This window comes from Suricata suricatta, chromosome 8, assembly GCF_006229205.1.
Source record: "Suricata suricatta isolate VVHF042 chromosome 8, meerkat_22Aug2017_6uvM2_HiC, whole genome shotgun sequence".
Classification (NCBI taxonomy): Eukaryota; Metazoa; Chordata; class Mammalia; order Carnivora; family Herpestidae; genus Suricata; species Suricata suricatta.
This window is the reverse complement of record NC_043707.1, coordinates 37,775,092-37,775,486: the sequence shown is the minus strand read 5'-3', so window position 1 is coordinate 37,775,486 and position 395 is coordinate 37,775,092.

Sequence of the window (395 nt, the reverse complement as noted above, 5' to 3'; positions counted from 1 at the left end):
CGGCACCTCAGCATCCTTCCATCTGCCCACCACAGATGTCCCCTCGCCCCTAGCTCACCCCTGCACCCCTTCCTCCTCCCTCTCCCCGCCTTGGCCTAGCTTGGGCAGGCCGCGCGTTGGGCAAACCCACGGATTTTCAGGCACAGGCCAACCAGCCACCGCCACTGCCCTCCCCCGCCCACCTCCCGTACCTCGTCTCCCTTCTCCCTTGCAGACCAGGCGATTGCGCATCCTGGCTGGCTGTGCTGATGCGGCCTCGGCCTCAGGGTACTGACCCACTGGCCCAGGTCCCCCACTGCTCACACCTGGAATGTTCTACAGCCTGCAGTGCACCCATTCTTGGGGTCAAGGGCCCCAAGTCAGGGCCGCAAGAGGGGGCAGAAGGGCCCAGACCA